Source organism: Anas platyrhynchos, chromosome 3 (genome assembly GCF_047663525.1).
Source record: "Anas platyrhynchos isolate ZD024472 breed Pekin duck chromosome 3, IASCAAS_PekinDuck_T2T, whole genome shotgun sequence".
Lineage (NCBI taxonomy): Eukaryota > Metazoa > Chordata > Aves > Anseriformes > Anatidae > Anas > Anas platyrhynchos.
Genome location: NC_092589.1, coordinates 48,553,740 through 48,581,361, shown reverse-complemented (window position 1 = coordinate 48,581,361; position 27,622 = coordinate 48,553,740). Strand labels below are relative to the sequence as shown.

The following is a 27,622-nucleotide window of genomic DNA, read 5'->3' as shown; positions in this document are numbered from 1 at the left end:
CCACAAGAGGTTGCTTAGTTATATGTCCGGATCAGAAGCTATAGGTACAAAGACATAAACCCTTGGCTCTGCCTTTGTTACTAGCTCCCATCATCTTTCTTTCTTCTGATATTTTTATTTAGATCACCTCTCTCTATATATAGTCACATTACCTTGTCTCTCACTCCTTTTCTTCCTGTTTTCCCCATTGCCAGAGGAACTTACAATTATGCAAATGGAAAAAAATATATATTTTTCAGACAACAGCAGGAAAATCCTGTGTGGGCTCATCTTTTCCCTTCCCAACCAAGCAGATCCTGGACCTGTGCATACCAATGTGAAACCTAGCTGCATTTGAGACACAGAGTGCAGAGTTTGTGTCTTGTTTTCCTGTTCCCCCAGCAAGGTAGAGGCTGAAGGATGATAGACCAACTTGATCCTCACCTCATTGTTGGAGTAAAGGGCTGCACCTTACAGGAGAGACATGCTTCGTCCCCTCTAAGTATTGTTTGTTCCTCCCTCCCGGGAGCAAGAGGAGGGCTGAGGAAGTGATCTGGGCCACCCCTGACCTGCAGGACTCTTCAGGCACCCTAAGACCTCCTGTTTTTGAAGTATTGTTCTGGCATTATGTCTGTCTGCCCTGTTTTTTCTTCTCTACAGCTTTTCTTCCTGTCCTCACACACCCTTCTACCATCCCCTTCTCAGTAAAATGCCGCACAGGGAGGCGAAGCAGCCTGGCACTGGCCTCTCAATATATTTAAACACTAGCAATTCAGTGAGCTGGAAAATTGTAAATCTGCAATTTTATTAAAAAAAGTGGTCACCCTGTTCTTTGGAGCCATGTTCAGAGACAGCAGGATAATTAATGAACCCTGATGTGATACAGAGGCAAAGAATGGCAAATTTTAATAAAATTGGTAAGATGAGTTTTTTAAATTTTAAGAAACAGATTTTCCATGTCTAGTTTTGCTTACTCTTACAAGAAGAGAAAGGCTGTTAAAGCCATTCTGTGCAGGTTAAAACACTGTCACACAATACTTTTTTCCTCTGAACTAACATGGGGAAGGGGGGTGGGGTTGGGACAAACAACAGAGATTCACATTGAGGCATTAGTAGTGTCTGATAACTGTGTATTCAGTGCCTACCCTGCACTGTGTCTAGACACCTTCCTACCATTTCATGTAACAGCATTTCAAACCAAAACAGAGACAGACCAGAGCTGTCATCACAGCTCATTTTAGTTATAAAGTACATCCTTACTTGATGTGCTGCTAGGAAAGTTAAGCAAGACACACAACCAAAGTAAAAAAGCTTTCAAGTGGGCAATATAAAAGGGGACGCAAAAGGCAACCAAATTGGAAAATAAAGGTGAAAGGTTTCAAAGGTAGGAGAGGAGGCTCTCACATAGAGGGGGAGCATAACTAAAATGAAACAGAACTTGTCATCATCCTTTTAAAGAAATGTGGGCATACTGACACAGCTGTACTGAATTATGTATAGTGTTGTGAATTATGCGCGCAAAGAAGTATTACTAAAGTATTACTATACAGATGACATACCCCAGGCTGGTGGAGAAAAAGGCCATGAATCTGTATAGCTTGGCTACAAACATAGAAGAAATGGTAAGAAAAGAACTACCAGCTTCTTGAGGGAAATACATTTGAATTAAGGGCAGAGTATGAAGTTACAGTGGAGTACCTCCTCCTGAATAACTAAATGTGCATGTCTCGTTTTTTGTACTAGGAATACTTTTTCTGAATTATTGAAGCTGCTTTAGCAGGAATATGTCTTCTAGAATGAGCCCTTAAGCAGTTAAGTCCTGTGAGAAACAAAGGACTTTGCAGACAAGATGGGCAGTAAGGCAGTCCCTTGGTTGTTGACGGTCACTTGCCTTTGCTAGATTATTCCAATTTCCTAACAGCCAAATGAATAGTTGGCTGGGGCCTGCACCTTCAGTGCTCCTGGGAGGAGCTCTGCTGAGCAAAGAGAAATGAAACGCTAGGTTGAAAACTTCCACCCTTCCTGTTTCCTTCCAGCTTTGTCATTCAGCTTTTTTAACACACCCATCATTCAGGAGATGAATTTTGGCAGAGCCAGCCCTGAAAACATTGGGCATAGCTGAAAGGGTGTGAGATAGTGGTAACTGTCAAGAGTAACTATTAATTCAACCCCATGATACTTAAAGTAGAAGAGCATATCATTTTTTTTCCCCACGTATGTTAAGCTGCATCATTTATGAATATAGTCTGTGTACTAAAAGAACAGCATCTGCTGTGAGCTTGGAAAACAAATTATCACCCATTAGCATCTTTACATAAATATTTTGGGAATTTGTATTTTAATTTTTTATTTCATAAAGGATTCTCTCTTCAATTAGCCCCACAGCCTCTTCGGGTTCTTCCTGTCTGTGTTCTCAGCAGTTATGCACAGCTATAGCAAATCAGACCTCACGAACCACAGGCGCTTGCACGCTTGTTTCCATAGCTGGGTGCAGCACTCAGTGAGAGGAGACACTCAGGCATATGGCCTGTAATAAGCTGAGCTCCAGCGAGCTGGAACCTCCTGCTTCAACAGCTATTTGGCCATTTGTTTTCTTGCTGCAGCTCTTTGATTATTTCCCTCCCTTTGACAGAATGATGAAAGCAGCCACAGGGTTTATGTGCCACCTCCACCAAATGTTGTCCATATTCCAGTAATCAGGCACAAAACAGAGGAGATGTGCAGGGATAAAGTGCCCACTGAGTCTGGAAGTCCTGGAGATTAAAAGGCACATACTCTGCTAAAGGAAGGATTAATGCATGTGCAATTAAAACTGCCCAAACCAGATAGCCAAATCAGGCTTAAAATGAACACTGAGGGTCAGATGAAACAAAAGTTTCATGGAGGCTGCCCATGCAGCAACTGGCAGTTTCAGCTTTCTGTCTTACAGAGAGAAAGTCCTGTTACAGGACTGGTGATTATTATTATTTTATGGCATATCTGCTCATTATTACTTTTTTTGTTGTTGTTATTTAAAGACATATAAGCTTAAAGGCATTTGCATACTTCAATACATCTCAGTGAAAAATATCACATAAACAAGTCACATGCCTTGTGCAACATCAGAATTGGAAATAAGCCTGAAAACTTTCCAAAAAATTGGGTGAACACAACATAGGGCTTTACACAACATAAACAGCTAAGGAAGAAACAAAAAAAAAAGAAAAAGCTTCATCCTTGTCCTAAAGAATGGTAAGTTTTAAAATTTCTGAGGAGAATTCAAGGGGACTTTCAGCAAACTAGGCCTTGTTTTCTCTCCTCTCAAACCTATATCTTGAACACATAGGCCAATCAGACATTAATTGTTACTGAAGATACAGAACAACTGCTAGCTTGCCTTCTGAGCCCTGGCATAGTAGAGAGGAAGCTCTACATTTCTCCTAATTGGACACAATGGAAAAAATTTTACATCAAACTGTTTTGCAACAGAGTGGAGCTTTCAGTGGCAGTGAATTTTTCATTCAAGGTTTCTGCTTTCCACATAACTTTTCAATTTTTTGTCAAAAAAACTGAGCTGGCAAACCAAGAAGGTAGACAAAATACTTCAATTCTGAAGGACGATTACAGCACTCCAAAGGTCTCAAGTCTCTCCTGATTTTGTTCTTGATCAGGGACCTGGCCCCTCAGCCAAACTGCATTTCCCAACAAAGCTCTGGCCAGGCAGCAGCACTGATGCACGCCCTTCCACCTGCACAAGAGGAGAATGTTGTTCATTATGGATGATGTAATGAAATCAAGGAGACAGCACTTTATGTTTATTTGTTGGGACTTTCAATCTCCTACCACCTAATTCAGTCACTGATAAACGATCAGGGAAGAAGAAAGCGTGAGTATCAGGCAACCTGGAAGAGAAATGGGCGTGGATCCTTTTAGCCTAGTCAACTGCAGAAGCTATTTTGTGTAGGCAATGAAGCAGTGATAGAGGGCCCTCCAAAAAATGAACAGGACAGCCACCGAAGTATGAAAAACCAATTGAGCGGAAAAAGAGGCCACTCGGTCTTGCTCAGTGACAGCCATAGGATGTGTCAGCCAGTTTTCATATAGAGATCACCTCAACACCCAGTTTGAGAGTCAGGGTGCAAGACAAATGAAAGTGCTGGATGAGAGTTTACACACAAGAAGTGCAAAGAAGACCAGATAAAATATGGAGAAGATACAGGAAAACAGTCTTTGACATCCTCAAGCTGAAAGTGTGCACTGACAGGAGCAGCAACTTAAAGACAACTGATGACTGTACTTACTTTCCAGAGAGGATTGCTTTTGATTTCTCCAGCTAGAGTCTCAGCTGGTGTAACTTAGATAGCTGATTTCTGTAAAATCCATGTCAATTTACCTGTTGAGCCTCTTGCCCTTAGAGAACTGGCATATTATCTAAGGTGAAAAATACATGCTTGGGCTTTGCTTCAACTTCTGTTCAAGCAGAAAATACTGTGAGCTGGAGGCTTCAAAACTGACAATGCTTACTCACAGCTATGCAAAAACAGAGGTAAAAAGACACTTTTACTCCTGAGATCAAAAACAAATCTGGCATTTATTTTTGAAAAGAAAATGGAATCTTCTGAAGCAAGGTGAAGGGTAGGAATGTTAATGTAGGGAAGCTCTTAAACATATCTGCAAAGAGGATCAGAAATAAACATGCAAAAGGAACTTGACACATTTCTCGAAGGGAGAAGTTATGAATGACTGGATATGTTTGAAACTTGGTGAGATGACTTTCAGAACCAAAAGATCAAGAGACTCCTGATCAAGGGAATCTAGGAACAACAGAAAAGGAAGAAGAGGTCAAGGAATATAAGCCCATAGTGAAAGTCTCTCTTGCTGTATTTCAGGCCTATATTCTTTCTGGTTAGAGCTTGGAGGAAAGAGGAGAGAAAAGGACAGAGATTTCTGAGCACCTGTCTTTTACAGCTGAGTGACATCCACTGAGCCTGAGGAAAAGGTTTGATTAGGCTCTGTTTGAGGAACAAACTCTGATCAATTCTCCTTTGAGTGGCCCTCATTTACTCATCATTCTGTAAAAGGGAAAATAATTGGTGAGCTGATTAAATAAGGAAATGTCAAACAAGGTACCAGATTATAGCAAAAAGCTGATCTGTGGGTAGGATTAGACTCTAGATTCTCTAAGTCACACAAAAAAGAAGAGAGAGACAGAGAAACTTATCAGTCACTGGTGAGGAACTTGCTGATTTTTTTTGACTGTACCCTGTGGTAGCAGTATACTGCAGGGCAGTATGCTCAACAGTGCTTCTAGTGCCGTTCCAAAAAAGCTTGGCATATGGCCCCCAATCCAAGTTTAACATCAGTGGACATGTGTGCAGATAATGTGGGAATGTAGGTGGCTCAGTCATTGGTAGGAGCTCAGTGATCATCAGCAGAGTAGTGCAGTAAGAGATCCATGGCTACCCTGCTTTTATCCGTTCCTGTTCCCTCAGTACTAGCTATGCAGAAAATAGCTGAGACAGCAAAGAAGTGCCTGGCATGACTGACATTGCCTACAGCATCTCCGTGGGCTGTTGAGATCTTTTACAACACAGAGGCCACAAGTCAGTGCTGCAGGCCTGGCTGCCACCTGTGGCTCCATCCCAGATTGAGGGCTCACTAGCTCAGCTGCTGCTGCTGCAGCGGCTGTGCTTATCTTTGATCACCTGATCTTAAAATACAAGTTACTATTGAGCCAGGCACTGACTTTTCCTTCTCAAAGATGTAGACGCTGGCAAGTGTTTTAGAATTTCATGATGACTATTCCACTGTGTGTGTGGTGTCTGTGTGTACACTCTTGTGATTTGCAATATCCGCTTAGAAGCATTAAAGCAAAATGCCTTTGTCAGCTTTGCCTTTTTCTATTTGACAACTGCTGATGTCATTTTACTTTTGTTTGTGAACCTCAGCCTGCTTGCTGCTGAGTCACAGGAGAAGGCAAATGATAATAAATATAGTCCCTTATCTACCCAGAAAGCTGTGGACCTTTGGAATGACAATCAGAAGGGGAGCCTTTTTTAACCAGATATAGCTGAACAGAAGGTTAATGTTTCCTATGCAAATTTCCCTGTCACTCACAAGCTTTGACTGATGTGGGCTGTATCCTCCAAACAGAAAATGTGAATACCAAGAACCACTAGCTGAGACTGCCCTCACTTATGTTAATAGGAGCAGGGGAAGCACAGGGTTCAGGAATCTGAAACACAGAAAGACAACTGAACCTTTGACATCCATGTTCTGATTTCCACAGAAATCATCCCTCATCCAGCAATCCTCAGTCTTTCACCTGGTTTGCCTGAGCCAAGTAATACTCAAACCATTTTCCTAATTTTAAGTTTCATAAAAACTCTACTAGCACATTTCAGATTCTCTGAGTAATGGTGGCATCACAGGAGTTGACCGTGTATCAGAAAGGTGCTGGAGTAATTGCTGCTTAATTCTCTGAGGCTGACAGCAAGCTCCACACTGCATGTTATCATAGAATCAAAGAATGGCTTGGGTTGGAAGGGACCTTAAAGACCATCTAGTTCCAACCCCCCTGCCATGGGCAGGAATGCCACCTAGTAGATCAGGTTGCCCATGGCTTCATCCAATCTGGTCTTGAATACTTCCAGGGATGGGGCATCCACAACCTCTGGGCAACTTGTTCCAGTACCTCACCACCCTTTGAGAAAGAAATTTCTTCCGATTTCTAGCCTAAATTTTCCCTCTTTTAGTTTAAAACCATTCCCCCTCATCCAATCACTCTCTGGCTGTGTAAAAAGTCACTATCCATCTTTTCTATAAGCTCCCTTTAAGTACTGAAAGGTTGCAATGAGGTCTCCCCAGACACTTCTCTTTTCTAGGCTGAACAGCCCCAGCTCTCTCTCTGCCTTTCTTTGTAGGAGAGGTGCTCCAGACCCTTGATCATCTTCGTGGCCCTCCTCTGGACCCATTCTAACAGATCAACATCCTTCTTGTGCTGTGGACCCCAGACCTAGATGCAGCACTTCAGGTGGGGCCTCACAAGGGCAGAGCAGAGAGGGACAATCACCTGCCTCAACCTGCTCTTGATGAAGCCTAGGGTGCAGTTGGCCTTCAGGGCTGCAGTCGCACACTGCTGGCTCATGTAGAGCTTTTTTTGTCCACCAGAATCCCCAAGTCCTTCTCTGCAGGGCTGCTCTCCATGAGCTCTTCTCCCAGTCTGTACTCATGGGATTGCCTTGACTCATGTGCAGCACCTTACACTTAGACTTCTTGAACCTCATTAGGCTCACATGGGCCCACACGGGCACTGGTATCAGAATGGATCCCTGAGGAATATCCACAGGATATTCCTCATATTCAATATTCCTCATATCCAATATTCACATGAGGAAGCCACCTATCACTGGCTTCCACCTGGACATAGAATCTTTGACTGCAAATCTCTGGCTGCAACCATGCTGTCAATTCCTTATGCAACGAACAGTCCACCCTACAGATAAGGATGTCACGTGGGACTGTCTCCAAGGCTTTACAGAAGTCCAGGTAGATGATATTGGTTGGGCCTCCCTTGTTGACTGATGCAGTGACTTCAACATAGGAGGCCACCAGATCGGTCAGGTACTATTTGTCTTGGTGAAACCATGCTGGCTGTCTCAGATCACCTCCTTGTCTTGCACGTGCCTTGACATTGCTTCCAGGAGGATCTGTTCCATGACCTTGCCAGGCACAGAGGTGAGGCTCACTGGTCTGTAGTTCCCCAGGTCTCCTGTCTATCTTTTTAAAAATGGGAGTGATGTTTCCCTTTTTCCAGTCACCAGGAACTTCACCTGACTCCAGAACTTTTCAAACATGAAGGAGAGTGGTTTGGCAATCACAAGAAGGTCTCTGGGGTACTCTGAAAAAGAGTGGTCACAACAGGGTAGCTTCTGGATAAAAGTATGAGAAGAATAATGTGGGATCTCTGGAGTGAAACTCTTGCTACAAACACAAGTCTCTTTATGGGTGTTTGGCTTGAAAATATTCGTTGTTTCTCATGGTCAGGTTTATTCTGCTATAAAGGATTCACTCAAGCAGGCAGCAGGGTAATGCACAGAGACTTCCCTCAGGGCACAAAGAGCAAGGAAGTATCACTTCCAAAACTGTGATTGGCAAATCACAGCAGTTGAAGGTTGCAGTGCTAATGTAGATTCTCCTACGTGCACAGCTAGCAATATAGCATGTTTGGAAGGCTTCCACTGCCTACTATTCTCAGCTCTCTCCTTCCCTCTTTTTACAAAGTTGCATGAAACACAACACAGTGCTACTACTTCCAAAGTCCAGTCCCCTGAGGAAGCCCAGAAAATCATTCTGTTGTTCCACATTTGATTTGCATCCACACTGATTACTCAGGCAGTAATTGAAGGTACATTGAATATGTATTAAAACTACGTTAAAGGTGCAGCACTGCTGTTTTCTCTTCTTAGATGACCTGTAAAGAAATATAAAGAAAGAAAGAAAAAATAATAATTACATTCATGTTCAAGTTATTTAGTCTGACGGCTTTCATCTGAATATTTTTTTGTAAAGGGTTGTAGGCTGAGTTTTGTTGTTGTTCTTGCCATGGCTAATTTAGTTCTCTGCATGTGTTTTAAGCATTTTGCTAAGGCACCACATTGTTTGTAATGACATTGATGGTGACAGAACATCAGCCCCTCTCTAAGGTCCTACACTGGCTGAGGGGAATGCTCCCAGAATCACAGTCTTCTTGTCAGGCCAAAAGGTACATTATAGCCCATCTATTTCAGAAACACATGCCAGCAGGATTGAAATCTGCAAGTTTGTCTGCTCAATATGAGCAGCAAAGAGAGGCTGATCCCCTGCCAAGCAGGAAAGTTGAAGCGACGAGAACATTAGCCCGCTAAGGCACAGTGCTAGACTTGATTGCAGACTTAGCAAGGATAAAACACATTTTATTCACTCCAAAGTGATAGCTTCAAACAGATATTCAAAATATATGGCTGAAATAATTTCTTCTACTCACACTCTAAAAAATATGTCATTGCCTCAGTGCTGGTGGAGCATGGTATGTTACATACTTACCCTTTTCATGGGTTTGACATTAATGCAACTTTAAGCACAGGACTGACAGCTCATTTATTTATTTATTTGAGACAATTCCATGCATTGAACAGGAAAGCATTAGCATCAGCTGGCCTTAGGGCTTTCTAACTGTTTACTCCTCCTAAAAATATGTGCAGTTTCTTAAGAGAGGTTTTGTTGTTCAGTGTGAGCTATGGATTTACTTTGTTATGGGTTATGGTAGCAAATTTAAATAGAAGCACTTCTGAACTCAAAAGGAAAATAAATGATAGCAACTGAAAGTTTTTCTGGTTTCAGGTGCTTCAGTGACCTCAGTTCAACTGGTCCAAGGCTCAGTAACTTTCCCACTTAATACAGTGGTTGAACACCCTTAGATTTAATGGCACAGAACTTGAGCTTAAACAGAAACGCTTAGCACTGTCTGTCCACCTTCCACAACTGGTGTTGTGATACTTTACAAAAAAAAAAAAAGTGTTTTCTTTTTGACTGTCCCTCTTACCCCAAGCACACACAAATAACAGCATTTTGGCTGTTCCAGCATGCCCATTGTGTTAGAGCACTGATTTTTTTTTTGTTTGTTTGTTTTGTTTTGTTTTGGTTTTGTTTTTTTTTTTTTTCCCCCATGAGCATCAGCCTGTATAGTAAGTGAGATTCATTTCATGTTACTGGAGCTGTGGAAAAAGTAAGGATGTCTCATCCATGTTATTTGGTTTTCCTCCCTTAGGAGGGCAGATCTTTCTGTTTTAAGCTGTTTTCCAAGTAGCTGGGATTCATTAACCTCTGCAGCTGCCTTTTTTGCTGGTGCCTGAGAGATTATGGCAGACCAGACATCCAGCTTTTTGACAGCTGCGACTAGAGGAGATGAATCCCACTTTAGGTACCAGTCTCTGTTTGGTTGTTGTTGTTAGTTGGGGACACTTCCAAGCCATTCCAGCATACAGTTCTTGCTCAACCTCTTTTTTTTGTCTCAGACCTTAATCACAGCAAACTCTGTTGCAAGAAACTCAGCCCCCAGAACTCCAAAGCCATGTCCTCACCCCTAGAAAACCTCATCTGTGACTCTTCATTAAAATACATAAATAAAAATGTTGTCAGAGTTAATTCTGTGTGTGACATGTGCTATCTGAAGTTCTGTATTGCATTTTCATAGTTAGCCATTGCTGCATGCACTAACTGAAAAATATTATAAATATCAAGTGCTTTAAAACAAGCAAGTGTCAAAAAGAATGCTATCTTCTACATGTCCCCCTTGCTGCTGGCAACCGTTACGTGCTGTAACAAAGATCTTTTAAACCTTGTCTAACTGTCTTCCACAACTCCTCCCTGACAGAGCTTTAGCTTTTCCATGCTTTTACTCAGGGTATTTTCTTCATGTTACTCCTGTTAACATATCTCTTTGAGAAATCGCTGGGCCGAGACATCTGAGAGAGGTCTGCTGCTGTCAGTGCCCAAGGCCTGACCGACTGGCACTGGGTTTTAAGAGTTGTGTGAGCTTCTGCAACACAGCACAGCCACCAATAGCACTGGCTCCCTGATCCCTGACTTGTTAGTCACAGGTATGCTAGGGACTGATGCAGGTATTTTCTCTTTAAAGTATTATCAACTCTCTTGATGGTGTTATATTCCCTGAGCTGACACTGAGGCTTGTACTTTCATTCTGGTATATTGCATGCTTGATAAATATTTTGGTCTGGATGTCACAGCAGGTAACAAGAAGACTAGACGGATGTTGAGATCAAACTATCTGAAATAGCACCCACCTCTCTGCACAGGGCTGAGGTGCTCTGTCTGTCTGCATTGCAGTCCATGCTCCCATGTCTATCTGGATTGGGGAATTTGTTACAGGATGTTGTGGATCCCTCTCTATCTCTACCCAAAATAAAACTTTTTTTTTTTTTTTTTCAGAACAAAAATATGAGGCAACAGATACTAAGATCTTGTCATGACATTGAGAGAGTGAGGCATCAGGCTACAATACAATAGTGTGGTGTCTGGATGAAACAATGTTTGGACGATATGTCCTATGGTGTAGAAACCATCATTGTTGTGAGTGAACACAAACTGTTAACAAATTGGCCCTGTAACTCTTTCTAACACAAAACTGTTGAGTTTCTGACTCTTGTTCTATGATGCAAATCCAGAATGATTCTGTTGACCTCACTTCTGGGGGTCACGGTCAGCTGCTGATTCTAAATACAACTGCAGTTGTTTGACAATTTAGGGATAAATCCCATGCTGGCAGAACAGATGGGTTTACACAGAATAGTGTAATTATTTCGGTTTTGCACCGCCAATGGATGATGTAGAGCAAACCACTCTGCCCCTTTGCTTGTTATTCTAATCAGGTTGCAGTATATTTGATGTATAAATCCAGTCCTTCATTTATACTGCAGCATATATCATTACTGCAACTAGTCTCATATCTATGTGTATTTTTATTTATAAATGTGTGTACTCAAACATATATACATATATATTTATATATACACACAAAGAATCTCTCTCATACACACGAGTATATAACAGTATAAACACCTTTGAGCTCTTGTGACCTAAAATACAGATTTACAAATTGGATAGAGGATATCAGACAGAGAATAAATGCAATTTTCTCTCTCTCTCTCTTTTTTTTTTTTTTTTCTTTTCTTTCCCTAGAACAAGTTATATGTCCTCTATGTGAATCTGTGAATGGAGCTAAAGTAAAGCATTATTTGCAGCATGGAAAGGAAATGGTTTTGATGTATATGAATCACTACTGTCAAATTTGTACAAGTAAAATACAGTACAGTGGATGTATATACGCAGCAGCCCCCTTCATGTTTAAAACATTCTGGAGAGCTTAACAAGTGATAACCTAAGATAAAGCTACTGTTGGGTCAAAGAATGAATTAAACAAGTGTTGCCTTTAGTCTTGACATGAAAGCATTTACAGAGCCAATGTTCTAAATCTCTTCTGGCAGAATATTCAGAGGTGGCAAACCAAAGAGCACTTAAGATGCACAGACTCTTTCAGCTATGGATTTATAATGATATTCCTGTAGAGCATTTGTAGAACACAAAACCTGACTTGGGCAGTAAGGAAGTAATACTTCAGCTGGATATGTACAGCCTTGAGATTAGATAAGCACCTGGAAAACCTTCAAGAGTTAATGAAAGCCCAAGAACAGATCACCTTCCGGGGGACCAGTAGCAATAGCAGCTGACTTTGTGATCCTTCCCTCCCCTTTGCTGCTTTTTTAAATTCATACAACTCCAAGTTTTTTTCCACTTACAAGCGAGCATACTTCCTGATTATACAAGTGCCAGACTGAAAGCTCCTAAATGGGTTTCACTGGCACAACAGCCACAACCATAGTTAATCCAAGAAACTGCTGCTGTTATCTCCTGAGTGAATCAGCAAGAAGCAGGGAAGCAGGGAATTTACCCTCTGTGCCTGGTCACTGAATTTGGCTGAGCAGTTTGCTGTGCTGCTTTCAAAAAAATGGGTGTCTGTCAGCCAAGATTCAATCTTGGTAAGAGCTAGGTGGACACTCCTTCCCATAGAGCATCAGAAAGCTATCAGATGTTTATGACTTACAGCTGTTCCTCAGCTGGCCCCAACTCAATCCAGCTCTTTGCTGTTGATTATAATCTGCCATTCTCTTGGTCTCTCAGGTTGCGTTGGAGGGATCCATTTGTTCCTCCTTGAACCCAAAAATGTACTTATAAGCAATTTGCATTCACTTTTGAAAACCTCGGAAACATTAAAAAACAAACAAACAAACAAACATACAGAACAAACAAACATACAGAACAAAACAAACAAAAAAACACCCCCAGGAAAACAGAGAGGTTAATACCATAGAGCTCTGAAGACATTAAGAGGTAGGCAAGACTTCAGTCCTAGACAGAAGCCTTTCCTCATTATAGTTTTGTCATGTAAACTGTAGTAGACAGAGCCATAGATTAAATTGTCCTCGATCCAAATTCTGTTTTGTCATATGTCCTTCTGTTTTGAAATGATGTGTTTCAGGAGACTTCTAATAAAAAGTGAAAGTGCCTGAAACTGGAAGAAAATGGATTTAAGCATTTTTAAGTGATAAAGTCCAAAATTGCTATCAAAATCTCCCTTCCTGACTACACTCTATCAATGACTTGCATTTTGTTTTCCTTTCCTTAAGCTCTAGAGATACCCGAGGTTCTGTTTCTCTGACTAAATAAAAGCACCTTTAGTTTGAGCATAGAATCATATAATCACAGAATTATTTAGGTTGGGAAAGATCTTCAAGATCATCAAATCAAACCATCAACCTGACCTACAGAATCCCATCACTGAAACACATCCTTTAGTGCCACATGTACACATCTCTTAAATACCACCAGGGACAGGGAGTCTACCACTTCCCTGGACAGCCTGTTCCAATGCTTTACCACTGTCTTCATGAGCATCTCCATCCTAATCAGTCTAAAACCTACACAGATGAATACTTGTCTTAGACTACACCCCAGACAGAGTTACAGGTTCAGACACTACACAACAGAGACAGGCAAATGTATTTTGTATGAGAGCCAGCCCTTTAGGAAGCAGCAGGCATGGGAGTTATGCCCTCTATAGCCTGCCAGGGTTCAGGCTGATGTGTCTGTACTATGGAAGGGGGCCCTAACCTTGGCAAGACAAGCTACACTAAGCAGAGGCTCTCTCCACTGGGCTTACCACATCTATACCGAAAAAAAGAATATCAAAACTACTGGATGAGAGACAAATGTCATGGGAGGAGAACTCAGGTAGTCAGGGCACTCACCTGCACTCCTGTAGATGCTGGGGATTCAAGCCCTCACATGCCTAGGATGACAACAGACCTGCTACCTGTGAACAAACAATTGAATTTCACAAAACCAGCCCTTTGTGTAGCCCCCCTTTGCATTCCCAGATCTACTTAGAGTGCTGTTTCATTTGATATTTGTAAATGGCTTTTAGAGTGCTTACCTGAGCGGCAGATGTTTGCCAAGTGATGAGCAGCTGCTTGTGACATCTCGTTAGCACTGCACACCTAACACCAAGGAGCTCACCTCTAGGCGGTGTCAGAGCACACCCCTGTGTGGTCACATTACCGAAAGCCTGTGTATGCAAAAACTACTTGAAAGGCTGCTGCTAATATGTATTAGAGGTTAATTCCAGAAGTCAGGAAAGCTGATGTTTTATCTGAAAACAAACAGAATATATGTTTGTACTGGAAGTTGTAAACAAGGAGGCATGCTGGGTAGGTAGCCTCAAGCTAGCAGAATTTTTTAAAAATCCTGAGACTTGTCTTTACATTATTTATAGGCTGGAGAAGATTCATTGTTTGTGAAACAACAGGCAGCCCTTGTGCTACATCTATTGACACAGCGAAACCTTCTTGGATTGAAATTTGCTTTGATATCCTGTAGAGATTTTCTCCTAAAGTCTGAGTTTCTTAAATACACTGCACTCAGAAGCGTGTGCTCGCCCATTCTCTGGTATATGTGCTCTCTCTCCATGCTTCATACATTGCATATGACACTTCACAGTGAACCAAACCCCATGTGGTGGAAGAGAATTATCAAGGGTGTATGGTATCTTTAAAGAACAAATTAGTAAAACATTGATTCTTATTAACATGAATAAAAGCAGATTTCAAAAGAGTGTTAGCAAAGAGTGAAATAACTGCTTACACAAGTTTGTGTGTTCTGTGCAGATCTCAGCATGAGCTAAAGATGCAACATTTATAATATTAGCAGAAAGCAGGGAACAAAGCAATAAAGAGCACCAAAAGACTAATTTCTCCCCCATGAAAACAATACAAAACACTGTGTCCTAAGAGGATACACTGTACTCACTGTCATCCATTATCCTCCATGGCAATGTGAGAGCAGACACCAAGGCTCAGTGGGACAAGGTCCATTCCACTTAACTCCTCTGAAGTCAAAGATATTACACCAGAAATTAACACAGCCCTTATCAGACTCAAAAGTGGTTTTGCGTTTTATTTACTGTTATTTATTGAACTGGAGTAGCCCCTAGAGGCTCTCAGAAGGACTGCTGTCCCGTTGTGCACTGAGAACTGATGGGAAAGGACGATGAGACACTTAGGCACTCACTTTGATTTCCTTGGGGTTTAACACCAGCTCAGTCTTCTTCCTTACTTCTCTTCCAGAGATCAGCTTCATGTCATCTTTTTGTAAGTATCAATGAGTGAGATCCTCTGACAGAAAGATCCCCAAAGTAGGTGGAATTACTACTACACACAGGTTGTTATTGGCTGCAACACCACCAACTCATCCTCGCCTGTTGCAAGCAGTATCTCCGTTGCCCAAGAAAAACAATGTCCCTGGCATATCATTGAAGGGCTTCACAGCAGAAGAGCTCCAAGGAGGAAAAAATAATAATAATAAAAAAAAAATAATTCAAAGTTAGCAGTACATTCAGCTGTCAGAAAAGCACTGGGATAGTCAAACAGGAACCTCAGTCTTTTCCCCCTGGGTTGGAAAGAGTGATGTTTTGTCATGCGGAGCAGTTAAGAACAGACTAATTAAAAGCTAAAAAAAAAAAAAATAATAAAAGGAGACCCACAGGAGTACCCCCTCCAAAACAGATGTTTTAAATTGGCAAAGATTGCTTTTATTTTATTTGGGGAATGTCCTCCTCTCCACCCCCCCATATTAGAGAAAGTAGCTTCACTACTCCATGAAGATATCACTACATATTGCAATGCTGGATGCTTCTTGTGAATCTAAATATAGCCCTTACCCCTGCCTATTAAACATATAGGAAGAGAGCTTCTGGTGCAGCTGGCACTGGCTATTACATCTGACTAACAGGCAGTTTAACTTGCTCACTGTTGAATCATAAATCCACTTGTGCACAATTATAAATGGTCTGAATAGGGCTATTCTTTCCACGGCATCATGAAGTGTTTTGTATAAGTAACATTTTCTTTTTGTAGTAGGCTTCTTTGAAGGATCCTAAATCATTTTAAAAAACTTCATGCAAACCCTGAAGGTCCTGCAAAATCAGTAAATGCATTTTAAATTAATCACAATGCAATAATTGCAGGCACCGTCATTTCTATCACTGAGATACCTGGAGGTAGATGTACTATAGTGTGTTTGAAATCCAGTGGGGGTTTGACATTACTGAGCATAGCTACTCAATTGGTTGGGAAAGGATGCACACAACAAAATTGCACACATCAAACTGATAGCAAAGGCTGCTCTTGTTTTCAGAAGATAACCTTCAAGACTAAAAGTGACCTGTAACAAGAAGCCTTTCTGACTAACCCAGTTCTTCTGAAACAATCAAGGGATCTTGGCAAGAATCTTAATTTTCTCCATAATCCAAAGATCGAGTCTTTTAGCATGTGGTTTTGTCCCGATCCAAAGGGATTAGGGCTTCCTAGTCACCTGCCAACATCACTTCTGCAGAGATTTCCTAAGTGGTTTCTTCTATTGCATGTCTTTGCCTATCAATGCCTACTGAGGCTGGATGGAGCTCGTAGCTGAAGATATTCTGTTATGGCAATTTAGCACAAACTCCTCTGCTGGCTGTGACATGAGGGCCTCAGAGGGAGATGTTGAAGGCATTTCTTTGTATCTGTTTTTCTCAGTAGCAAGCCAAGGCTGGTTTCTGCTCCTCAAAGATAAGTAGTGAGAGGAAAGGATAAGACAAACTGGAATGAGAAGGAAAAATCATCCAAGCACATCCATGGGAAGGTCATAGTTAAAGACAAGAAAATGTGAAGCAAAGAAGGATGTGAAGAGCACAGTCTGACTGAGCAGCCTGACTTAGAGTATCACTGCAGTAGGCCCAGTATAAGTACCTAAGAGTTTAAGTAGACAGAATGGATATAGAGCAATCACAGCTTTTTTTTTTTTTTTTCCCTGTAGATTTCTTCTCCTTTCAGTTACAGAAACTTAAATTTCTTAATTTCTTAAATTTCAAATTAACTCACTGTATTCCAACCTGGCTCTCTAGCAGATGCTGTGGTCAGGTAAAGATAACTGACAGGTTAAGGACACCCAGGACTCCTTCCTGGGCACCCATGTAGTGCCAAGCACAAAACTCAGGACAGAAATTTGCCACAGACCAAAGTAGTGAGGAGGAAGTCTCTTTTAGTAGAGCCCGTAGCTCTACTTTAGTAGCACTTTAATAGAGCCGGTCTCTTTTCAGTTGTGCCCAGTGAGAGGATGAGCAGCAATGGGCACAAACTGAAGTACAAGAAGTTCCAGCTAAATATGAGGTGGCACTTCTTTACTGTGAGGGTGACAGAGCACTGGGACAGGCTGCCCAGAGAAGCTGTGGGGTCTCCTTCTCTAGAGATATCCAAAACCCACCCGGATGCTATCCTGTCCAATGTGCTCTAGGTGATCCTGCTCAGCAGGGGGGTTGGACTAGGTGATCTTCAGAGGTCCCTTCCCACCTTGGCCATCCTGTGATTCTGTGAAAATAACACAGAAAGTAAATTTATACTGACAATCCTTTCTCATGTCAATCTGTGCAATGAGTGGTATTAATAGCACGCCTAACAATTTTGTTAACTCAAAAAAGATGCTCTGGAGTGCTATTACTAATGATAGGACCACATTGCCATGTAGATAAAGCTTCAGGCCAAAAAAGATGAGTGGTGGAGTTTATGCTACATTTTGTGGAACAAGGATATAACTAGCCTTCCTTTAAGCCTCATTACAGAGCTGACTTTTTTTGTCCTTTAGATCTAGGATACTTGGGGTTACCCTTGTATCTGCTGTCACAGTGTACTTAGTGAGCTAGGGAAAACATTAAGATCCAGCTGTGAAGCTCAGCTGTGGTGTGCTTGTGCAGCACAGTGCGAGGTGCAAGTTCCCTGAAGTGGCCACCGGGAGTCAGAGAGCTAATACACAGGTGCAGTGGCAAACATCAGCCTTTATAGGCAAATTGATGGCTATGTGCTCAAAGAATTACGAAAGCTGCAAAGGTCCTCGAAGATGTGCAAGGACAGTGTGCCTCGGCCTCCAGTGGGCTCTTCTGAGACAGAGAAGTCCCTGGAAGGAGGACTATCATAGAGATGTTCTTTTTCTCTGCATCCTTTCTTCTGTGTTTCCCACAGAGAGGAACCAACTGCCACAGAGAGGAACCTACTCCCACATTTTTTTTTCATGTAAACTGAGCAAAAACTAAGCATTATAGTTGAATACCCCCTTATCCCCATCCACCACCACCACACTAATGTTTCCAATGGGCTTCAGAGTTTTTTCATAGACAACCACTCAATGGGAATGAAAACCAGTTTCTTTAGCATGTGCTCAGAACTACAGTTAGCCAACTACTAAATAGATTTTTACAATCCTTTAGTCCCATTAGCATTGAGGAGTGCTCAAAAAAAAAAAAAGTATTCCCAGCAGATGGTGATACTTGGGATCTGCCTGGTTTCCAGCTCAGAGCTCTCCAAATCTGTGCCAGAATTTATATCATGGGCCACTACAATCTGAAGTTGAGAGCAGCACCCAGTATGCATTCAAAAATAAATGTATTCTTTGGGAGTTTAAATTTTCCTTCAGCTCAGGCTGTGTAGCTAGTTTGCAAAACACAATTAGCAGGATTTGTTACTGCAACAGGAGTTTGCAGTAGTGGTTCAATCAGGAGATGTGAGCCACAATCGAATCTAATTCATTTTTTCCTAACTGTATGGACTCCTCAATGCTAGTGGGAGTAAAGGATTGTAAAAATCCATTTTTTTGTCATTAAAGTAAAAGCTTTGCCTATGAATATGTACACAAAGCACCCGTTGTAAAAGAAGCAGCCATTTTACCTTGTCACTTCTGGAAAAGAATTTGACTTCCCAGAGTTAGAGAATGCAACAGAGGATGATCATGGATTTTATTCAGGATAGCATCTTCAGCAATAAAGTGGTGGGTGTAATCCTTAGAGAGAGGTTCTACCATTTTAATCGCAGCAATAGAGTGGTATGACTCTGTGTGTAGGCAAGCTATAAAATAAATTTTGAGAGCCTGTTTTGAACTACGGCATCCCTGCATTCTCACTTTATACTTCTTTTTTTCAACCTCCACAAATTAGGATGAGTTACTGACTAATATGAACTTGAAGGCAGAATTTGCAAGCAGTGCATGCAGAGAGGGGTTTGTATGTTTTGGGAGTGTGCTCTGTAACTCAGATCCACCGATTCATTTCTGACTTGTAAATAGCAAAACCATTTGTTATTCAGTTTTCACAGACAGCAAAGTGTGTCAGTCTGTTACACACTGTAAGTCAGCTGTCAATAAGAACTTCTGAAACAGACCATCTTCACTTACTGGATAGTAAATAACTACTAAAAACGAAATGCTTGCTTTTCAAGTTAGCTGAGAAAGAAAAAAAAAGAAAAAAAAAAACAAATCTGAATATTAGCCCCCTCCATGGAGACTCTTTTTTGTGCTGGCATTCAACAAACTTTTTGTATATTACTTTTATTCTGGCATCATTAACTACATCACCATTATGTTTGTGTTCTGGATAGTGTGGTTAAATTACTGTGAATGCTATAGTTAAATTATTAAAGTTGCCTTGGTTGCTAATCCAGTGCTGACTGCCTGTTACCTTGGAGTGTGTAGCTGGTTACAGTTCACTGCCTTTTGTCCCCATCTTCCCAGGGTACTATCTCTAACCAATTACCAAGTCTGATGCTTTCTTGTTGTTCTTGCTAGTTATTAGGCAGCTCTCTTAGCTTTCCCTTTGGCATCACAGTGACAGTGCTAATGAAAAGTGCCTGGATTTGGCCTGGAAAATGAAAGCTATATTTTTACCCAGAGAGCAAGCACAGCTCAGTCTGCAGCACAGTAGGTTTCCCCACTTTGCTGTGTCAAACTTTGGCCAAGATGCCAAAGGAGACTAATTAATGCTAATTCTGTTGCTGTCACCTACACCCAGGGAGGTAAGCTCATACCACACAGCTGAAGTCATGCTATCCACTTTTCCTTGTTCCCATGCAGGCCCCCTGGATTTGAACCGGCAGCCCACGACTGAAAGACTCTATAGCCTGCACAAATTCCTAGGGCTATCTACTGTCTTTGCCATGGATTGTTTCATTGGAGTCCAAAAATAAGTCGATAAACCAGTGTACAGAGCCAGCTGGGAACTGAAATTTTTGTTTGCAGGCTATTCCTCATTTCAATAACTCTAGTTTCCAGTTAGAATAAAAGCTACTTGTGGAATAAGTATTTCCTGCAATTGCAAACTCTTAAAAAAATAAATCAGTAAAGGACCATTTAAAAATATTTTGCTCTGAATCATTTCACTTTGGTTTTATATGACAATCTGTGTTGCAATAGTACATCTTTGATATGTCTAATAGTACACAGATAATGTATAGTATTAATTTACAATACTTCAACTGACATATCAAATGAAATGCTCCATCTTTATGGAAATACTGTTTTGAATTTTTGCCATAAAAAGTCAAGAATCAAACTTCTGAAAAATACTTTGATTTAAATGAAGCCACATTTTTAATGGAGAGTTGTTTTTCACCAACAGCTACAGGCAATACCATGATATATTTATTTGGCATATGAGAATGAACTTTTTTTTTTTTTTAAACATTATCTTCCTTAACACTGACAGGATAAGCATGCATACCTAGATAAGCAAAGGCTACTTACTCTATAGATCTAGAGTTTCTCTCCTTTCCATGTTATCTTCTGGCTTGATTTGGCTGGTGTCTGGCCATGCTGGACGTCAGAGCCCATGCCTCCTTTCTGATCACTTTCTGTCAGGCAGAAGCACAGATGTGACCGTCCCAATAGGCTGGCAGTGACCCTCCTGCACTGGGGCACTGAACTGGTTGATTGTCAGTGCCTTGCAGCCCAAGAGACCTCCTTTTTGCAAGGAAATACTTGTGCTAAGAGGTTAGTTTGTGTTTTGCAGCCCACCTAATACCTACTTGTTACTTTCTTATGCTAAGAACTCATGGTCAAAGTGGAAGAGACTAACCATGAAGTAATTTTTCTATATATGTACATGCATACGTATTTTTTTAATTTGTATGGGCATATTGATATAAAATCCTCATTGTATTTAGACAGTTTCAACCATACTTTATATTGAGGGAAAAGATATTTTAGTGAAACCCCAACCCTTTTTGCTTTCCTAGCTAATGTTATTGTTATTATTGATGTTATTCCTTGGTATACTTAGGAAACAAAAATTGGCAGCTTCTGTCAAAACAATAAGGAGGATAACCACAGTCTTCCAGAGTAAAGAGCACATGCCAGCCCACCCAGCAACACCTCTGCTGTTTAAAGAAGCCACCCCAAAGCAGCCCATGCCAATCCACGAGAGGCATCGCTTTTCTCCTTCTCACCAGTCCATGTGCAACCTCCCTCTAGTGCAAGTTGTCTTCCTGACTCCTCCTCTTGGCAGGTGCCTCAGCTGGAGATTTTGTACCAAGACTGTCAAGCAAGCTAGGATACTTCACTTCAGAGCTGCAGCTAACAGGAAAAATTAGCAAGAGCAGAAACTTAAAGGCAGAAGACAGGTGTATTGCCTCCAGCTACCAAGACGCTATCAAAGATCCACTGCTTGACATCTGTGTCCATAGGAAGTCCTCTGCTTTAGATGCTGAAGCAGATGCCAGGCCTTGTTGGATCTTTGACAAGAAAGAAGACCTTTATACTTGGCTGCTTCCTACGTCTTAGATGCACTTCCTTATCATCTTGTCTTTGCAACAATTTACTGCTTCATAAGAGGTGATAGCACCAATAAGTCAAAAAGCTCTGTGCTTTGTCTTTCTCTGTGGGATGATTGTCATGTGAAGTCTGCTACTTTCTGCTCTCTTGGCAGAGCAACTTTTGATGCTGTCAAGAGGATAGGAGCAAAAAGAGCATTTACTCGTAAAAGGGCAGGCATAGGGATTCATCTCAGAGGAAGTATTTATTTTTTCTATTCCATGGAGAAGCAGCACGCTAAAAAGGAGAGCTACAAGATACAATTGAATTAATGGTGAACAAAGTTTTTTTGAGTGACAGGCAAATGATACTCAGTATATACAAATGTTAGATGCTACCTTGCAGTAAGCCATTCACTCCGATCTGTACTTACAGACTAGCACCAGGTCCAGGGAGCTATGCTCATCTCTGCAGTGAACAACATGAAGGACTTCTTACCGGTACCAATGAGAGCACTGACCCAAAATCCCCCACTAACCTATGCCAAGTCACCTCAGTCAAGGCTAAACAAGAGGTCTGCACTAGGTCTGGAGAAGAGAGGAAAATTTCTTTGTCTCACAAGGAGCACAGGCTGAACTTGATGAGAGTGGAAAATGTTCCTGTCCAACAAACAAATTGCTTGGCCTTCAAACATATTTTGGCTAAATTTTTACAAGAAAACTAACCTGTCATTTTAAATGGATTTTTTTTTTTTTTCATTTTTACTATAGAAAACTTGCCTTTGAAAAATACTTATAGCTTTTTTTTTTTTTTTTTACTAAGGAAATAAGATTTATAGCATCATACTGCATCTGTATCATTTTGTGTCTACTTACATCTTTCCTCAAGTTTTGAATCTCTTGCTTGAGCTCAACCAAATTTGACAAAGATACAGAGTCCTCAGAAATAACAAAGCTTGCACAGATTTCTTGACTATCTTCAGAAGAGCCCTGGGTGGCTGTGCAGAAAGAGTGAGACCCTGTCAATGCTTCTGGGAAGAAGAGGCAGCAGTGTGAGTTCCCCCATTAGACTTCAAAGCATTCACAGGAGAAACAGATATTATAAATATTCCAGCATTTAGAGATTTTCCTTCACAGTTCTAAACAACCGCATATTCAAATCCATAGGAAAACAACCACACTAAATCTACATCTTACAGAACTGCTTTTCTCTTTTTCATCATACTTCTTTTGCTTTCTATCCCTAACTGTATTACGAAAAATGAAAGGCACGTGACATTCTATTTTCTCCAGCTTCCTTTCTTTCTCTGCTCTTAGTTTTTCAAAACTCACCCCAGTCAGGAACAAATTTCCAGATGGAAAAAATGTGCAAGAAGATCTGCAACTGATGTTTACTAACTTTAAAAATAAAATAAAATAAAAAGTTTTTGAAAGAAGATGTAGAAAAAAAATAAACTTTGACTTATGGAACCTCCCCACCTCCCCTTTTTAGGTTAGGAAAAAGGTAAAATTTCTAGGAAAAAAAAAAAAAAAAAAGGAGAATAAAGGAGAATTAAAATCCTTAGTTTCCAAAACAAATATGAGATTGTGAAAAAAAACTAATTCAAAGGTTCATTTGAATGCCTTGAAGTGAATAAAATTTAATATATATATATATTTTTAAAGTTTTAAGCAACAAAATTGAAATGCCCAAGATTTTGGTCATTCCTTATTTCCTATATAAATGCAGAAGCATCCCCTCTAATAATTTTCCTGTGATAGGCTGTTCTTTTAAAACATATGCTTATCAGTGACACCTGATATATGTGACTGCAGCTTTCAATCCCTGAAGGCGGTCTGTTAAAAGTATGCAAGTTGATAATGGCTAACATGTATTTATATCTTAATTTTCAGTGCCCACAAGGCACCTAAGTCTTTCCCTATAAACAACATTTAAATAAAGTTATTGGATGCTAGTAGCTGTTTTGCCATTAACTTCTCTTGGGCCAAGAAGGCAATGAAGATTTTAATTATGCAGGTCATTTGTGAGAAGCCTTCCCAAAGCCCAGTGATGTATGTCTTGCATATTGGAATTTTCATTTTTTCACATATCTGAATACAAGCCAATTTTTTTTTTCTTGTCATGCAGAGAGATGATTTGCTTTTGGATCAAAGCAAGGACTGGGATATTTAAAAAATAGTTTACCTAATTCCTGTTTGTCTGCTCTTTTGTGTGTCATTTTTTCTTTTTCTTATTTTTCGTATGAATATCTACTGTCTTAAAGATAACCTAAGTTTTCTGAGACCAACTGATCTGGGTAGCTTGATGAGATTATTTTCCAGGAAAACAATAAAGTGCACAGTGCAAATGGATAACTTTAACAGCTATCAGGATAAGATCTGTGTAAAATTTCCCCGACTGTCTCAGCTGTTCTCACTATATGCCAAATCACAGTTTCAGATGGTTGAAATAGATTCATTTCTTCACACTTTGATTTGTCTGCTACAGAACTCTGTGCTTTGTGAAAGCGCCTTCCATAGTCTGATACAAATTCTCAAGAATTTGGATTCACAGCATAAAGTTGTAAGAAAGCAGAGTCAGACCATATGCCCTATGGCTCTTTCTCAGGAGTATCCCTCTTTGGTATTGCACTGGCAGAGAGGAAAAAAAGGAAGTGAAAATTCCTGAGTGCCAGGTATAAGCAGTTCACCTATACAGTCTGAGTACACTTCAGCCTCACAGGGTACATTATTTAGACTGTCTTTCCAGACTGTATTCATTGGTAGCCTGCTGTGGTGCTGACCAGCCCATGATGTCCCGCATGTGTTTTTCCACTCATTTGTCCTCATCTGCATCCCTCCAACAGCATAACTTCAACACCCCAACCCACAGGGGCACTGGGGCCTCTCAGCTCCCTCTTGCAGCCTACAACTCTGGACTGGTGAAATGGGCTGCATTAGACCTCAAACCACAGAGCCTCAATCAGTCTCATGACAGCATTTACAGCTAGCTCACATTGAGCTCCAGAAAGTCTTTGAAGTTTTGCTCTGTGCTGGTGAGCACCGTACTGGCTCTGAAGCACGTGATTTTCCCAGATAGTCCTGATAATTCTATTTTTGTGTCTTTTTTTTTTTTCCCCCCCCACTGTCCATGAGTTCACTAGCTCCATTTCAGAAGATCAAGAGCCCTCGAATAGTAGTGACTTTTAATTGCTACCTACCCATATTAGATTTGAACCGGTGACCTAGAGAAGAAAAGAGCCATTCCTGATCTCGTTACTCATCTCTTGAGTCCACCGTTCCCTGAAGAATGTGACTCATTAACTGAACTGCAATTTTGCTGACTGTATTTTTCCAAGCACTTCATAACCTACATGAAATTACAATATTTTCCCCATTCTCACTCTATGTATGTCAAATACTTATATATTTCCAGTTCTTTTGCTAGCTGGCCTCGTAGGAGTTGTGTAAATGGCATTATCAAAATTGCATCTCCCTGATTCATTATTTCCAATTTTATAAAATAGCTGAGTTAGTGAAGACACTATCAAAGGGTTTTTTAAATAAACATGCTTAATCTTCTGGAGATTAAAAGAGATAGTATGGGTGACATATAATGATTATTTTACCCAGATGCCATCAGAAATACAATGTGCAAGAAAAACACATCAAACAAATAAGCACAATAGAGAGCATTTCAATGAGGAGATAATCACACTGCAGGATTTTCTTCAACACGGTGGCCTAAATATTGCCCTGTATGAAAAGGAAAATGAAAATGAAAGAGGAATATATAAAAAAAGAGATTTATATCCCACAGTCTACTTAAAAAATGAACTGCAGCTAATATCTAAACTTGTTTATTTTTAAATTACTGTCTAGCATTTAAATTTGTTCAACAGACACAAAAACAATTTAAGAATCTAGAATAATTTAAAAAATAATTTTAGAAGCTAGAAAGAAAAAAGCAAGGTGATCAATTTCTAGCAAGATGCATGTTTTTATTGATAAAAGTAAAATGATTAAGCAATGTGTCTCTAACCAGATATCAAGAAAATTCCACCGACTGTCTGATTATCTTAATATTTTTCACAGAAAATATATTGGTGTGTAGAAAAAACACAAGATCTGCCAGTATAGAAATTCATGGGAGACAGTGTAGATTCAACTCCGTAGAAAAGGAATTCATTTAATAAATAACAAATCCTCCTGCTATTCATTCTGGCTGCAAAGGGATGTCTGAGCCAGAATAATGCCCAATTTTCATACACTGTGCTGGGATATTAGGTGTACAGATGCTGTTAGGTTCTGTCCAGGTCCAGTTGGTGTAACTGATGTAAATCAACTGAAGTTAATTGAGCTATGCAGATTTACCAAGGTAGCTGTGAGAAAATCACATATTCATTTATAGCATGCCTGAGAAGCCAGAAGAAAAGTATTTTAAGGCATATTGTGTTCTTTGAAATTAGGAACCTGATTAACTCTTTCCAGCAGATGCAGCTTCTTTGTGACTAATGGCTTTTCCACTGACTAAATATTTGGACTCATACTCCATAGGGCTCAAGCTTTCTGCCAGATTTTCACTGAGAGAAGATCACATTTCTACTGCGTAATTATTCTGTTAATTAAGTTTTCACACATTTCAGTCATGTGCACTGTGGCATTTCATCTGCCCCAAATCACTCTATGAAAGTAAAAAGCCAAAGCAGGAAAAAACACAGAAACGCTACCTGGATATATGCTTTCATTAAAAATAAAATAAAATAAAATAAAATAAAATAAAATAAAATAAAATAAAATAAAATAAAATAAAATAAAATAAAATAAAATAAAATAAAATAAAATAAAATAAAATAAAATAAAATAAAATAAAATAGGTCATGCCTCTTGCCAGCTGATCATCCAAAGAGCAGTCTGACTAGCACATAGCCTAACTCAGTACCCAGTGTTTTCGAAATTGCCACAGCCAGGGGTCCAAAAGATGCACAGATCACTCACAGTACTTGGGAAGGGAAGAGCTTTGCTTGTTCCTTGTAAAAGACTGGTCTGGAATCCACCCCCACTCTGCCCCCTACTACCCCACAAACCCCCAACCTCTGAAGCATTTCTGCTACAACAGCCTCAAGGGAAGCATGATTGTCCTCTCACCTCCTATAATTTTGTTTGCTTATCTGGCATTGCAATAAAAGCCTCTCCTCACAGAGGAGCTCCACCACATGTTTCTTAATAGTCACCACCTATGAGCCATAAATGCTACCTCAGCATCAGGGAAGGAGAAATAAGCATTAGCTCAGGGTCTCAAATATCCAAATTTTCAGTGTGCAGTTATACTTGAATACAAGGAGGGTACAGAATCTCATAGCTTTTGGACATTACTTCTTTTCATCCGCTATATGTTTAGGAAACATGAAGTAGACCAGACTTGACAAATACGTCTTGCCAGTGATGGTTGGATGATTCTTACAGAGTACTGGGTGTTCGATGTTGTCAGGCCAGATGGCTCTTGATAGCTAGTGTCTTCCTCTCCTATTAACCAGAGTCAAGAGATACCTATATAAACTAGATAGAGGAATCTGGCCTGTAGGTTTAGTGTCAGAATTTAATTTTCCTGTTGTTCTGTTCTATACAGTACAAATAGTACTTCTCAGAAGTAGTAAAATACATCAGATTCTTGTTGGCATGAAAAAAAATACCAGCTGTTCGATATTCAAACACGACAGTCACATATTTGCATTGACATGAATGAGAAAGGTTTCTCAGTCATTTCAATGGAGCTTGGATGAAAGAAACAGATCTAAATGTTTCTTCTACTGCTTTTTTAACACTGCCTGCAAGGTACTTTTCTGACTTCTCTTTTTTCAGCTTATCAATATGTATCTCAGATTTTTTTACTTTTATGTTTAACACATCTTTTTTAAAAGGGAGTATGATCAGTTTCTAAGGATGTTACTTAGAGGTACAGTGGT

General features: G+C 40.3%; 1 long non-coding RNA gene across 3 annotated transcripts; it reads right to left on the bottom strand.

Moving 5' to 3' along the window:
* Positions 1-857: 857 nt before the first annotated feature.
* Positions 858-22,411, bottom strand: LOC106018732 (uncharacterized). 3 transcript variants are annotated; one of them, XR_002404468.4, is made up of 8 exons: positions 20,674-22,411; positions 15,142-17,477; positions 14,881-14,959; positions 14,009-14,224; positions 13,824-13,888; positions 12,882-13,087; positions 12,620-12,725; positions 858-8,431 (listed from the first exon to the last, which is right to left on the bottom strand). It is a non-coding gene; the product is annotated as an uncharacterized lncRNA (long non-coding RNA). The 3 variants fall into 3 exon arrangements; XR_011808307.1 differs by having other exon boundaries at positions 14,881-17,477; positions 20,674-20,780; positions 21,375-22,411; XR_011808306.1 differs by having other exon boundaries at positions 14,881-17,477.
* Between the last annotated feature and the right edge of the window lie 5,211 nt (positions 22,412-27,622).